At 42.0% G+C, this 13,324-nt stretch overlaps 1 long non-coding RNA gene across 1 annotated transcript in view; it reads right to left on the reverse strand.

Moving 5' to 3' along the window:
• Nucleotides 1-612: 612 nt before the first annotated feature.
• LOC147364300 (uncharacterized) overlaps nucleotides 613-13,324 on the reverse strand; it is an 87,299-nt gene continuing 74,587 nt past the window's right edge. The window contains exons 2-3 of the long non-coding RNA XR_015134343.1: nucleotides 4,661-4,791; nucleotides 613-1,102 (exon numbers count right to left, since the gene is read on the reverse strand). This is a non-coding gene — a long non-coding RNA (uncharacterized LOC147364300). The remainder of the gene's footprint in view (nucleotides 1,103-4,660; nucleotides 4,792-13,324) is intronic.

Raw genomic sequence — 13,324 nt, forward strand, 5'->3', positions numbered from 1 at the left:
ATGAGTGTTAAAGAGAAAGCAAAGGAGGAGAGCACAGAAATGAACTACATGGTGCGAGGGTGGGGTGATGGGGCTTACAGCACCTGGGTTGAGGAGAAGGGCAGGAGTGGCCAGGAGTGCTTAGGGAATCAGTGAACCAGAGAGTCAGCAGGAAGATGGGAGTGCAGGTGACAGGAGAGAGGGCAGTCTCAGTCCTGTCCCATGGCTTTGAGCCTTTTTTTCTCTCATGTAGATTCCAGGCCCAAGGAGAATAAAATAAATCTCACAACAGTTCTTGGAAGCTTATTATTTATCAAGATTTGGATGATCATCAAACATGAAGAAAAGGATTTTGTTGTTTCATATGTACTCTTTAAATATTAAAGTGAACAAATGTCTTTAAATGCAAAGAGAAAATATACAAGATTCTCCTTTAGTTTTCCTGATGAAACATAAATAAGATACACTGACCACATTGACGATCAACATGTATTGAATAAATTTTTAAATGGTCAGATGAGAAATAGTGATAAATTATATATAATTATATATTTGCACCTCTTTGCTTTACTTGTCTTTGTACCAAAAGGTTGGGGGATGGGGAGCAATACATTACATTGCATTCATTTTTAATATTAGTTTCCCTCACTTCCCCCCATTCCTCTTTGCATGAATAGTGTATGTTATAGGTAATTAAGCTGAAATCCCACAGGCTGCTTTCCTAATGTGATCATTTAAACACAGGCCAGATGCTAACACAAACACTACTTGTACAAGAACTTCTCCACTCTTGAGAGTCCTCCTAGAATGTTCCATGGACAGTTTTAGAATTTTTATTTTTGAAAACTGGCATACAAGACATTTTCCACAACAGAAAAGAAACCAACAACACCCTATTTGCAGCAGAAGAAAACACCATTGAGATGAGGTCTTAAAAACACATTTGGATGATGGCAGATCACAAGACACTTGGCTCTGGAATCAAGATATCAGGTTTCCATCAAAAATATATAGACGGGATATGAATAAACCCTCCTGAAAACTCATGCTTCTCTACTGGCTTGGGATTCAGAGTGGGGATCAGTAACACTCACAGATGACTCCAGAGAAACAAGAATCCCACCTGCAGACAGATGAGAAGGAGGAATTTTCCTTGAGTGCTTTGCTTGAGACACGTCAGAAACAAAATAGTCTATCACATCTTTCTAACAACATCGGCTGGTACTCTCTTGCCAACAACTCAATTGGTTCAGAATGTTAAACTTAGAGAATTGCATCATCTACCTCAGAAGGCTACAGGCTCACTCCTGCCTAACCAGTGGGAAAATGAAGACATGAAATTCAGTGGTATCCTAGAGTCAGCAGCCCATCCAATTTTACTTTGTCTTTGCACCCCTTGCAGAAGACAGCACAATCGGGTAGCTATAAAGGACATGTTTTCAATCTATCCTCAATCAGAAATATTCCATTGTGCCATCTAGATCTACTCTCCACTCTGCTCTGTTCCACTCCATGCAACAAGGGCTGCCCAGTACAGACTGTACCAACTGGGCCTGATTAATGGAGCACACTGGCAGGAGATTGAGGGGGTGAGAAGAGGGAGGCCTAGGTATTTATTTCCCGGTCCCACCCACTGCCAGATTGCAAGGGTTTGGCTGCTGCACCACCAAAGGCCACAGGTCCTTTCAAATGCCCTCTCCATACGGCCACTCTGTCTGGATTCTTCAAACCAATTGTACTTCAGGCCTGGGAGTGGCAAAGCAGAGCAAGCATCCCTGTATTAAACATCCCCAAAGTTACCAGTTTGAGTGTTCCATCCGTGCTGACCATGTGTGAGTCCACAGTGGTCGATTATTGATGGCTTTCCCCAGTGATGTTGCACTGAAGACTGGCACACGGATCATAATAACAAGTGCTGTCATTCCATGGTGCTGTTGCCCTTGGGCATGAAAGTAAGGGAAAAACCAGGAAAAAATTCCATGTTTCCCCTTCCTGCCATAGATGTTTATCATAGTAGGTAAAGGCTGGGCCACAGGTAACTTCATTCTAGCATCAGGTCTTTGATTTTAAAATTTAGTTGAGGCTTATTGGTGATTTCCATTTTCATGTTGCATATATTCAAATGTTAATGCCAATATCAAGAAAGGGAATTATTTTCAAGTACAATAATATTTTAAACTTTAAAACCATGTTGTCTTATAGAACTTAAAACCAGTAGATGATAGTTTTAAAATTGATACAGTTTTTGTTCCATAGTCTGTCCCTGTTTTTGTGTTTTTTTCTCCAGTCTTCCCATGTATATAACAACAAGATCTTTATTTCTTTAGTAATCAGTAATCTGATTTCTTTAGTAATCTCTTAATTTCCCACTTGAAGCCATTTAATCCTCTTTAAGAGGGCAAGTGTGTCCTAGAAACTAGAGCAAATAATACAGTATATCAATCAAATTCTTTTCCTTTAAGTAAAACTCAACTTTTTTGTGCCTAAATTTGTCTTTTGGCAAAATGAATGACAATGAGTTACTGCCTCTGCACTTTAACAGCCTGAGTTACAAAAAGCTGACGATACCTCCATGCTCCTGTTGATCCCAGGTTTACTACAGAAAGATTTCATTCTTATACCATGCAACACGGTGCCTTCTAACACACAGATGCAGCAGAAGATTGTCTCAAAAATAATTCTTCAATATTAAAATATATTTGATTACAAATGAAATAAAAAAAAATGCATTCATCTGTATATGAGATGTAAATACAGATTTCTTTCTTAATGAAAATGTGTTCTTGAGCTATCAGCATCTTTCAGCCAATTGTTAGATGAGCTTATGGTCTTAACTGTCAAGACTCTGCCTAGATGACTTATTATTATTATTTTTTAACATTGAAATAAAACTTTTTACTGTCTGAAAGGCAAAACAGATATTTGGATCACCGGAAAAAAAAACCAGGACTACAGAGCTTGGTGGGTGTGATTATGTGTCTTTCCTGTTCGCTATACATCTAGAATGCATCATTCATTCAAAAACATTTATGAATAAACAGTTAATAATACAGTATAAAGCATTATTATTACGGTTTTGACCGTAAGCTGTGAGAACACAGATAATGTAGCAGTTAGTTCTAGAGCTTGGGGTGGAGTAAGGAGGGGAAACTCATGCTTATGTTGGGCATTGAAGGATGGGTAAGTGTTCACCAGACAGGTAGGTGAAGAAGGCATTCTAGGCAGAAAAAACAGCATATGAAGGCCCCAAAGTGTGAGAACTGATGTGACCTGGGGATGGAGATAGAGCTTATTGACTTTATCCTATGGGCAATGCGGAGCCTTTAAATGAATTTGACGGAGAGAAAGGACATAATTGCATTTTATTTTTTAAAGATTATGTTGTTTGAAATTTGGATGAATGGGAGAAGGCTTGGAAACCATATATAGAGTCAAAGGTAAAAATTGGGTAAGAGTGTGGGTTTGATTTAGGGCAATGACACTAGAAGGGAGAAAAGTGGATTGATCTGATATTTTAGAGATACAAATCAAAAGAACTTTGGCTTGCTGACTTCCCGGGGAGCTCAAATGGTAAAGAATCTGCCTGCAATGAGGCAGACCTGGGTTCAATCCCTGGGTTGGGAAGATGGGGTGACAAAGAGTCGGATACAACTGAGCAACTAACACCTTTTGCGGACCAGCTCTATGTGGGGTGAGGGTGGGTGGGAGTGAGGGAGAGTGAAAAGAGTCAGATGATTTTGAAGTTTCTAACTAGTGAACCAGAGAGAGAATGACTGTGATTGTGGGCACACCCAGTTTGTGGTTGCTGCGTCAATCAGATGGAGATACTCCACTGACAAATGAAAGGCAAGATGGGAGCTCAGAAGTCAAGTGAGGGTTGAAGATGTGGATTTTGGAGATCATTATTTCATCAGCATTGATGCCATGGGGATGGATGAGTCACAGAGGAAGCACACAGAAGAGGGAAGGAGAGAGGAAAAGACACAGTCTAATAGGCATGTGCTGTTTTCAAGTGTGAGTGTTCATTCCAGTTTTCTGGTGCCACCTCCTCATTTATCGTTTAACCAGCCACCCTCCCCGACTCTATGCAGTACTGGTGAAGCAAACTTCTGGTGTCTGGTCCACACTTGCTTGCCTCCTGCCCCAAGATGAATAGAGTATGCCTCACATCACCCTGGCCACAGAGATTTGATCAGCACCATGGCAGTGATATGTTGGAGCCAGGTCCTTCCAGCTCACAAGTGGCATCATATCAGGCATTAAAGTCAGCCTCAGTGGAGATATTTACACCACAGAAATTGGCAAACATTGCAAATCAAGCCCTACCGCTGTCCCTGTGAAAAGTCAGCTTACTGGCACACTGGTGCATGTGGGCAAAACAAGGAACACTGTCCCACAGACTTGATATACAGGTCTCAGAAGAGGTGTTTGTTTTCATCCTGAATTGCAAACTGTGAAGTGTGCCCATGCTGAATGTTCTTACTGTGTATCAGAGCCCCCTTAGAAGGACTTCAATCCAAGTAGGATGAGAGATGAAGGGACAGAACCCTAAGCACAGAGTTTGTTGCTCTTTCATTTTTTCAATTAAAAAAAAATCTTAAAATTTTAAAAGGTGACATACTTATAGAAAATCCCATTCAATATATATATTCAGTTAACAAAATAATAAGAAAATACACACCTGAATAACCACTGTCCCGGTCAAGACATAGAACACTATCAGGTCCCCAGAAGGTAGACTGTCCGTTCTCTTCTTGTCCTTTCCTCTTGACCTTTGTAATATTCCATCTTGACTTTTGTAATATTCATTTCCTGGATTTGAAAAACAGATTTACAAACAATGTATACATTCTTAAACACAAAGGTATCTCCCTTCCTTCCTTCTCTCCCTTCCTTCCTTCCTTCCTTTCATTTTTTCTTTATCACTATAGGGAAGCCAGAACTTAGGGAAGCATGTTTTTCCTATGATGGGAAAAACTGGAATAGACTTATAAAGTTGATATAAAAGAGACAGTGGAGAAAGACGGAGGATACCAGAGAGAATAATTTAGAGCATAGCTGTAGTGAAGATGAAGAGATGGGGAACACAGTTTTCTGATGGAGGCCTTAGGTTTGAATGGAGGGTGAGAGTTGCCTCTTTATAATGGGAAAGAGGATTGGTTTCTACTTAGAAATGCCCAGACTACTTTAATTTATACAAGGTGCAGCTTAAAAATTAGTAAGCTCCCCCCCAGTTTCATCTTAGCCCATATGCTGTCCTCTGAACTTTTCTTTGGGACGTCTGATATCCCTGGATTTTGCAGTTAGTGACCTGGGATCTCCTCTCCTTCCCTCCTTTGTGGGTGGTGACTCTGTGTCTGGCTCTGGCTCCTGGCACCTGGAACTCCCTCTCTCCCTGACACCGGGGCTGGCAGGGGCTTTGCCCTGACAGCTTCAGTCTATGGCCCAGCACCCCCTTTTTGCTTCTTTCGGAGTGCACAACACCCTGGCCCAGTTGGCATTTTACTTTCTCTTGTCCTAGTTTTGTCTCTAGGGCAACCAACCCTGTGTGGGATGGAGAGGGTACTGCCAGAAGGGGAGTAAGGTAGACAAAAGTGAAGGTGGAGGTACAGGAAGCTGAGCTGCCAGGGTCCACTCCTGTGACATCCCTCACTGAGTTGGCCTCCAAAGCCCCTGAGACCATGTCCCTATGGGGATTTCTAGGTGCTCTGCAGACTGTGTGCCCAAGAAGTTTTAAGACCTCAGATTCATTTCCCCGTCATCTTCCTGCTTCTAACAAAGCATGTGTTTAAGCCGCCTTGGCTGCATCAAAAACAAAACATTTCTGCAAATTAAAAGCTTTCTGGATTCCTTGCCTTGTCTCTGAGCTTGCTTTTGAAATACTAATTAGCAGGAGAAACGTATGCTTTGTGATTCCAAAAAAAGGAAAAGGGGAGACCTCGCTAAAGATAGCTAGCTCTGGTGGGAGTTGTTTTTGTTTTTGTTTTTTAAGCTGCAACTAAATGTCTATGTATTCCATCAGCATTTAGCAAAAGCTGTCTCCTGTCCTTAAAAATATGGAGAGCACTGAATGAGAAGTCTGTCCCAGGGCAGGTGGCAATGAAAGGCTTTGGTCTTTTGGAACTAGAGACTGAATTATGTAAAGATTCCTCTGTGCAGAAGCAGAGAGCTTAGTCAAGTGACTCCAGGCAGTGCCCTGACTCTGGACTTGAAGGGGTCAGCATGGGCGTGTGCACCATTTTAACTGAGCCAATACCAGAGCTTTCCATCTCATCCTAATAGATGTCAAAGGTCACTCTCTCCCTCCGTTTGATGAATAACTGTAGCAACACCACATCTGTCTTATAACTGGCAGTGATTCTCAAGTTAGTGATAATGAGGGTCTTCCTAACAAGAAAGTCAAACGCGCTGGTGCCTGAGTTGAAGGCCACTGCTTCTGTCCACCTATCTCACATACATTTTGAGCCAAGGAGAACCCTGTTAGCTTGAGATACACAGTAATAACATATTAACACAGTAATGCTTTCAAAAATAGCAGTTTCTAAATAATGATTATAAAAACTCACAAACACCTTCTTTTCTTTATTAACCCAAAGAATAATAATATACCGAGCACAGCAGAACTGAACAAAGCAAGAAGGTTGCTTCCTCATTTAGAAGAATTCTAGGAAACGGGAGTTGTCCCCACCCATCCCTACTGCACACCATTTGGGAAGAAGCTCTGTAGTACCAGTAGGTAATCGCATGGACAGGTTAGTGCTGTCCAGTGGCTATTTACAAATTAACATGGTAGATGGGGAATAACAACACAGTTTTAAGAAGGAATACAAGTTTCAAGAGTGAGGGACCAGGCCATTAAGGAAGACTGTCAGGCAGTGGTCCCAGAAGGTGATAAGCATAGATCACTCACCTAGAGCCAGACATCCTGGAATGTGAAGTCACGTGGGCCATAAAGCATCACTACAAACAAAGCTAGTGGAGGTGATAGAATTCCAGTTGAGCTATTTCAAATCCTGAAAGATGATGCTGTGAAAGTGCTATACTCAATATGCCAGCAAATTTGGAAAACTCAGCAGTGGCCACAGGACTGGAAAAGGTCAGTTTTCATTCCAATCCCAAAGAAAGGCAATGCCAAAGAATGCTCAAACTACCGCACGATTGCACTCATCTCACACGCTAGTAAAGTAATGCTCAAAATTCTCCAAGCCAGGCTTCAGCAGTACGTGAACCATGAACTTCCAGATATTCAAGCTGGTTTTAGAAAAGGCAGAGGAAGCAGAGATCAAATTGCCAACATCTGCTGGATCACTGAAAAGGCAAGAGAATTCCAGAAAAACATCTATTTCTGCTTTATTGACTATGCCAAAGCCTTTGACTGTGTGGATCACAATAAACTGTGGAAAATTCTGAAAGAGATGGGAATACCAGACCACCTGACCTGCCTCTTGAGAAACCTATATGCAAGTCAGGAAGCAACAGTTAGAACTGGACATGGAACAACAGACTGGTTCCAAATAGGAAAAGGAGTACATCAAGGCTGTATATTGTCACTCTGCTTATTTAACTTAGATGCAGAGTATATCATGAGAAACACTGGGCTGGATGAAGCACAAGCTGGAATCAAGATTGCCAGGAGAAATATCAATAACCTCAGATATGCAGATGACACCATCCTTATGGCAGAAAATGAAGAGGAACTAAAAATCCTCTTGACGAAAGTGAAAGAGGAGAGTGAAAAAGTTGGCCTAAAGCTCAACATTCAGAAAACTAAGAGCATGGCATCTGGTCCCATCACTTCAAGGGAAATAGATGGGGAAACAGTGTAAATAGTGTCAGACTTTATTTTGGGGGGCTCCAAAATCACTGCAGATGGTGACTGCAGCCATGAAAATAAAAGACGCTTACTCCTTAGAAGGAAACTAGATAGCATATTGAAAAGCAGAGACATTACTTTGTCAACAAAGGTCCGTCTAGTCAAGGCTATGGTTTTTCCAGTGATCATGTATAGATGTGAGAGTTGGACTGTGAAGAAAGCTGAGCACAGAAGAATTGATGCTTTTGAACTGTGGTGTTGGAGAAGACTCTTGAGAGTCCCTTGGCCTGCTAGGAGATCCAACCAGTCCATTCTAAAGATCAGTCCTGGGTGTTCTTTGGAAGGAATGATGCTAAAGCTGAAACTCCAGTACTTTGGCCACCTCATGCTAAGAGTTGACTCATTGGAAAAGACTCTGATGCTGGGAGGGATTGGGGGCAGGAGGAGAAGGGAACGACAGAGGATGAGATGGCTGGATGGCATCACTGACTCAATGGAGGTGAGTCTGAGTGAACTCCGGGAGTTGGTGAAGGACAGGGAGGCCTGGCATGCTGCAATTCATGGGGTCGCAAAGAGTCGGACACGACTGAGTGACTGAACTGAACTGAACTGAATAAAGTAGAAAGCCGAAAGTATGGTTTTGTTCTGTGAGAGGTCCTGAGACTTTTACTCAATGACCTCCAAGCATGGAATTCATTTCAAATAGGAATTGGAAATTTCTACTCCCTGGTTGGCAAGTAAACACAAGTTCCTGGGACCAGCAATGCCTATAGTCCTTAGCCCATATTTCCTAGCAAATCAGCAGCTTTACCAAAGATGGAGTCCTGGATTCTCTCCACCAAACCTCAGATACAAAGCAGAATAAAAGACCCTCTCCATTTCTTAGTTCCTTCATCTCTGAAGAGCATGCACAACAGAATGGCTGAAGAAGAAATGAGATAACAGGGTTTCTGTGTTTTTAGCCCCACAGTATTCTTTATCATGAGTCAGTGCTACAACTGAAGCCTTATTTAAAGACAAGAAATTACAAGTGCATTTTTTTCTTCTCACTAATTAATTCATTGGCTCTTTGGTTATTTAGCTTTCAAAAAGACAGACATTTATTAAGCATATTCTACATGCTACATGTCTTCCCTGGTAGCTCAGATGGTAAATAATCTGCCTGCAATGCAGGAGACCTGGGTTCAATCCCTGGGTTGGGAAGATACCCTAGAAAAGGGAATGGGAACCTACTCCAGTATTCTTGGGGCTTCCCTGGTGATTCAGACAGTAAAGAATCTGCCTGCCATGTGGGAGACCTAGGTTCGATCCCAGGGTCGAGAAGATTCCTTGGAAAACCATGCTCAATGTTAAAGAATCAAAAGAGAAAACAGACAAAAACATGATATCAACCCTTGAAATATTCTTCGTACCTGGCAGAAAATGATAGATTAAAAAAAAGAGAGAGAGAGAAATAAGATCTTGCAGCTGCTATTAATGGAAGTATTTACTGGAAGCAGTGAAGAAACCAAGGTGAAAATAGTGTATCAATTGTATGTATATGTGTGCGAATGGAGGGGTGGCCAGCAGTGGTGGGGGATGGGTGTTGCAGGTTGATTAGACATGTCAAGATGAGTTGGCATAAACCAGGATGCCAGGGTGGAAAAGGGCATTTCAAGGAGGACTCCATGAAGGTGCAAAGCAACCAGGATATGAGAGAGAGGAGTATAAGCCTTTTCATAAAGTGGGGCCCTGGAGAGTTGGTGAAGGAATTAGTGACAGGGATGAAAAAGTGGCCGGGGCCAGATTGCAGAAAGCCAGACTGTCTTCTGTGTTGCACTAAGGAGCTCGGACTCTACAGTCAGGCAAAGGTTAAAGCATATGCAGACTGCAAAGAGTTCTGGAACAGTCACCTCTTCACCTGTGTAGGGGACAGACTGGAGGGCAGGGGGTCAAGACAGACAGACTACCACAAGGGCACATCCAGTTGAGACTCCACTAAGAGGACGGGGCAGGGAGAAAAGGAGCCGCACAGGACAGTGTGAGAGGAGGAGGAAGTGGGTCACTCCCAGGTCTGGATTTGGGTGAGGGGTGGTGAATGTGGAGAGAGGGAGGCAATGGGGACAGAGAGGAAGAGGACCAGTTCACTCCACTTTCTGAACTGGTATTGTCTGGGGGATGCCAGGGTGAGCAGTCCAGCAAGCAAGAGGATACTTGGGTCTAGAGCAGGGGTTCTTATACAAAAGACTTTAGGCCTGTGAACTTGAGCAGAAAAAAATTACAACTCATTGTCACTAACCTCTAACTCAAATTTTGTATTTCCTTTATGTGCCTAGGCAACAAACCGCAGTGGCATCAGCAGTACCTCCGCCTCTGTCACAGATAGAAATCACAGTTTCATGCCATTTTGCAGTTACTGCAGACATGTTAAAATATTGTTTACATTTATTTCTTCAAAATGATAGTAGTTACTCAATATGCTAGAAAAGACGATTATTTAATATTAACAAAAAAGCGTAAGTGGCACTAGTGATAAAGAATCTGCCTGCCAGTGCAGGAGATGTAAGAGATGCGGGTTTGACCCCTGGGTTGGGAAGACCCCCTGGCGAAGGGCATGGCAACCCACTCCAGTATTCTTGCCTGGAGAATTCCATGGACAGAAGAGCCTGGTGAGCTACCGTCCATAGGATTGCATAGAGTAGGACTCGACTTGAGCGACTTAGCACGCATACACATTATGTAACATTTATTTTTCATAACTTTTTAACATTTTTATTGGAGTATAGTTGATTTACAATGTTAGTTTCAGGTGTACAGCAATGTTAATCGGTTATACATATACATCTCTCTACTCTTCTTTTAGATTCTTTTCCCATATAGCCCATTACAGAGTATTGAGTAGAGTTCCCTGTGCTGTACAATAGGTCCTTTTTAGTTATATTATATATGTATTAGTGTGTATATGTGAATCCCAATCTCCCAATTCATCCCTCTCCATCCCATTATCCCTTGGTAACCGTAAATTTGTTTTCTACATCTCTGTCTCTACTTCTGTTTTGGAAATAAATTCACTTGTACCCTTTTTTTAGATTCCACATATAAGCAACATCATATGATTTTTGTTTTTTTCCATCTGACCTACTTCACTCAGATCCATCCATGTTTCTGCAAATGGCATTATTTTGTTCTTTTTTATGGCTGAGTATTTTTCATAATTTTAATAACTGTCTTTCAACATGACTTATTTCATTTGTAATCTCATGTATTTTATGTGAAGCATTTTAAAAACATGGAGGAAGGAGTTTATGGGCTTTGGCAGACTGCCAAATACATCCATGGACCAAAGAAAGGTCAAGAATCTCTCTAGTCTAGAGTTTGAAGCCTTTGGGACTGGTCAATAATTCCCGGATTTCTGCTGAGCAATGCTACACTGAGAAGGATATGACCTATTCCTGGGGCTCCTTAAATAGACTGGGACTGAAAGGAAATAGTTCACTGCAAAAAGAAACAAGGTTCGTGCTTACCCTGGCCTTCTCCCTGACGTGGCTGGCCTTCATAGATCCAGCTCTCATTCAAAATGTGCTCTGGGCTGGTTTCATTTCTTGGTCTTGAGGAAATTGTGCAGATGAGAACCATGAGTCAAGGTGATGATGTAGACAGTCTTAAAATGAACATCACTCAGCAGAGTTTGAATAGTCTCAAAATCAGTTCAGCCTAGAGGAATGTCAAGCAAAGTGTAGAACTATACCTAGGAAGGTCTTCTCCTTTCCTGAATCCCGATCCTAATGTTCAATAGGCCATAAAGAACACCGTGCGCAGTTGGGTGAATATCTGCTCAGCTAGCCACAGGCCATATGTGACCACAGGCCTTGTTCTTTCACTGGAGACATCGAGCCTCGCTCTGGTCATGAGCAAGGTCCTTTCTCAGTCTCCTAAAGTTCAAAAGGACAAGAGGATGAAATGGACACTTGATCTTCATGCCATCCTCCTTCAGTCTCTAGTTCTGCATCTGGTAGCTGCTCTTGGGAGGCAAAACAAGGAAAACTGCCATGCGACTTCCAATCTTTAAAGAACGTAGAAGTCTACTTTGGAAGGTAAAAACTCTGCAGATTCCCTTCTCCAAATCTGTCCCACCAGAATCTCACTCATGCACACAGATTGCTGAATGCACATGGTTCATGATTCTGAAAATTAGAAAGAAACTAAAAGTCTATCAAGAGGCAACGGGTTAATTAATGAGGTTCATCCACACTTATGGAGTACTTCAAAGTGGTTGAAAAAAATACACCCATATGAACAGATATTCACTCTACATTTCCCACAGTGAAAAAAACCTGCCAAATAATATACATAGTAGGGCCATTTTTTAAAAAGTTTCTGTAAAATGCTCACATATGTTCGTAAATGTCCAGCTAAGACTGACCTAAAAAGATGATCATGAACTAAACAGTACTTATTTTGGAGACAGTAGAATTTGGTAGAGGAGGAGGAGGAAGATGAGCGTTTCAAAGAGAAATTTCACTCTTTCCTAAAATATCTCCTTATTGTTTGAAGTACAAAATTGCCTTTGAGATTTAAAATATAATTGAAAGATCACATCAGCTCTCATCATATGTAATGGAAATCATCTGGTAATTGGGTTTTGAATTTTAATTTGTTAAGGAAACCATGCTGTATCAGAAAAAATTCTGTCTCAGAATTAGGCTTAACTGTGAATAACAGATACCCAAAATAACAGTGTTTCAGACAAGCAAGGGCAGTACTTTGGAGGTAGACACTCCAGGGCTAATTTGGCAGCTGTGTTCCCATGCAGCTCCTCCCTGTGGAGAGAATGGCTTCACCCTGGTGGTCTAAGACAGAGCCTAGAGCAGCAGTCGTCTCACCCCTGTCCTCAGAAGCTAGAGGAGAAAGGGACGAAGGCAGACTTGATTCCACTCTTTGCATGTTTTTCCTAAACCACTGGCCTCTGTGTTCCATGAGAAAGTCACACACAGTGAGTCTGCAATATGAGAGTGTGTGTTCTCTATGTGTGAGAGTGTGATTGTTGTTGTTCAATCACCAAATCGTGTCCAACTCTTCATGACCCCACGGACCGCAGCATGCCAGGCTTCCCTGTCCTTCACCATCTCCTGAAATGTGTCCATTGAATTGGTGATGCCATCCAACCATCTCATCCTCTGCCACCCTCTTCTCCTTCTTCCTTCCGTCTTTCCCAGAATCAGGGTCTTTTTCAGTGAATTGGCTCTTTGCATCAGATGGCCAAAGTATTTGAGCTTCAGCTTTAGCATCAGTCCTTCCAGTGAATATTCAGGGTCGATTTCCTTTATGATTGACTGGTTTGATCTCCTTGATGTCCAAGGGATTCTCAAGAGTCTTCTCCAACACCACAATTCAAAACCATCAATTCCTTGGGTTCTCTGCCTTCTTTATGGTCCAGCTCTCACATCCATGAGAGCATGATACATATGAAATCTTGAGACACCCCTCCCTGCCTACTCTAGACAAGGCATGAGTGCCTGAAGCCCTCCTCTCAGGGATTGCTTTTCTTCTTCT

Source organism: Bos grunniens, chromosome 10, assembly GCF_055505025.1.
Source record: "Bos grunniens cultivar Pamir isolate PY7600 chromosome 10, Bosgru_T2T1.0, whole genome shotgun sequence".
Taxonomy (NCBI): Eukaryota; Metazoa; Chordata; class Mammalia; order Artiodactyla; family Bovidae; genus Bos; species Bos grunniens.